General features: G+C 36.1%; 1 protein-coding gene across 1 annotated transcript in view; it reads left to right on the forward strand.

The window, feature by feature from the left end:
- Positions 1 to 2500, forward strand: part of LOC137995525 (carboxypeptidase N subunit 2-like) — a 199661-nt gene that overhangs the window by 62131 nt on the left and 135030 nt on the right. The gene's annotated exons all lie outside the window — the stretch shown is intronic.

Consider the following 2500-nt stretch of genomic DNA (forward strand, 5'->3'; position numbering starts at 1 on the left):
AAAGCTTCGAGTTCGTGTCGTTGTTTGCTTCGTTTATCTTCCTTGTCTTACGTGTAGACGCTGTCAAAAGATGGGCAGACGGTTGGGCTGTTTATGGCAAAAAGTCACAGCAAAGGACTTTCGAATAATAAGGGGAAACCATAATTTAGAAAGTTGTTTTGGTGTGGAACTCTCACGGAGTCAGTAATCTTTGTAAGACTTAGTTATTTGCGAAAGTTGCAGAAGGGGCTCTTCAAACACATACCTACTTATTTACCTCTCAATGTACTCTTTTCTACTCTGTTGGGCGTTCTTGTTTGAAATGTGTAAAAATATCAAGAATTTCAGTTCCATTATGAAAATAAATGTTTACGCCCAAAGTTTACAGTAGCTTGCCTTTTTTTGGTTTCAATTTTGTTGGCATGAACGTGAAGAGGCGTGAACGACGGGCCAAAAACCGCAGCTTTGGCCAAATTATGGTCAGAGTAAACAGCCAGAAAATAGAGAGTTGGTAATTTTACCCCGGGAAAAATGTTTAGAAATTGTGGAACGTTTGAAGATTCTGATAGAGAGTAAGTCGGCTTATCACGTGTATTCGTCCATGCATCTCATTAAAAGTCGTCCTCTTGGTTTTGTGTATTGCATGGAGTACCTCCTATTTGAAAATTACTTAGCTTACATGGCGTTAGCGTCAGAGAACTAGAGCAGGATAGCTGGTTAAGGTTTTGAGTTTCAGTACATCCCCAAATCCTTATGGAACTAAATCTAGGGAACTAAAATAAATAACCACTGTCTAAGGGGATAACAAGGTCTATGATTCCCAAGTTGTACTTGAGCACGCTGCCATCTTGAACATTGTACACATCTCTCATTCTGTAAGAATGATCTTATCACGTACAATCAAATTTAGTTCCCCCTTCTCTGTGTTCATTTCCAAAGAATCAGACTATTCAAGTTGAAAATTGATTTCAAAATGAAAACAGGAAATTAGTAAGTTAAGACTAGACCAGGCCCAGAGAACAAAGCGATGTTAAGAGTGACACACCAAAGAGTATTCCTTTTTTAATATCAAGTTCCAAGCCTTTTAAACTTTTACAAATATAGAACTAAAATATAATTTAGTTTATTAGTTCTTTGGTAGTATAAGATACAAGGAAATGGTCAACAACTGTATTTACAAAAAATGGATATAAAAAACTTAATGATCACGAGTGTTTGTCTTCATATCAACTTGTTGGTCACCTTACTAAGACTATGACATGCAACATTTTATTCATGTAGGATGTGACTCCAACTGGTGAAATCTTAAGTGTACATTGAATTTATAAGCAACAAGGAATCCATTTGCATGAGCCTGATGAATCAGCACACCTGTCAATTTTACTTCAAACAACTTAATTATCTACGAGTGTTTAAGATTCCAATCATAATCCAGGACTGGATAATATACAAAGAGCTTCAAACATGGCTGTTTCACATAACCAATCTGCTGTTTATCTTCATTCACTACTGGTTCTCAAGCTAACAGCGTTCCTCAAAACTTGACCTCTCAGCCATCACTTCCGTCCATTGTTCCAATAATATTGTTGAGCCACTGCATATCTCTCTATTCAGCAGAGAACATGCTGTCAGTTCTTTTCATCCAAATTTTTGATTCTGTATGTGAAGCACTTTTTCCAAGAAGCAAGCTTACTGATAAACCTAAGCCATGGGGAATTATGTTTATACTAGAACTTGTTTATGGATGCTGAACACGTTTCGAGAAACTGTGATGAGGAAATTCTTCAAATTAAAAACATGCAATATGGAACTCTTTTCATTCTTCTAGATAACTACATTCTCATGGTCCTTTCAATTAACAGCCTAACCTTCAAACTTATCATGATCATGGCTCAGAATACACGAACCATGTGTTCTCACATCACACCATGTAACTACATCACAGTGTCTGTATTTTACGAATATCCAATGGTAAACAATCACAGTAATCAGTTTTTTGTGTGCACACTCAGACAAACCCTGTTATGGGTCTTATAAAATCTTTAATGATCAACAGACTGTGCTATCATATGTGTGCTATTATGGGGCGCCATATGTAAAAATATTATTTAAGTTCTTTCCCCCTACATTTTGTGTTATTTATAAATAACACATCGAAGTACCTTTGTGATTTATTAATCGCAAGGTTACGAACTTCGCGATTTATAAATCGCAAAGTTACCAACTTTGCGATTTATAAATCGCAAGGTTTACGAACTTTGCGATTTATAAATCGCAAGACTACAAACTTTGCGATTTATTAATCGCTGGGTTACCAACTTCGCGATTTATAAATCGCAAGGTTATCAACTTTGCGATTTATAAATCGCACAGTTGGTAACCTTGTGATTTATAAATCACAAAGTTCATCATCTTGCGATTTATAAATCACAAGGTGTGTTTTTTAAATCGCACTTTTGCGATTTAATAATATAACCGCAAACACATGAAATTCATGCCGCGGGCTCGTGGTCCAATGTTT

This window comes from Montipora foliosa, chromosome 3, assembly GCF_036669935.1.
Source record: "Montipora foliosa isolate CH-2021 chromosome 3, ASM3666993v2, whole genome shotgun sequence".
Lineage (NCBI taxonomy): Eukaryota > Metazoa > Cnidaria > Anthozoa > Scleractinia > Acroporidae > Montipora > Montipora foliosa.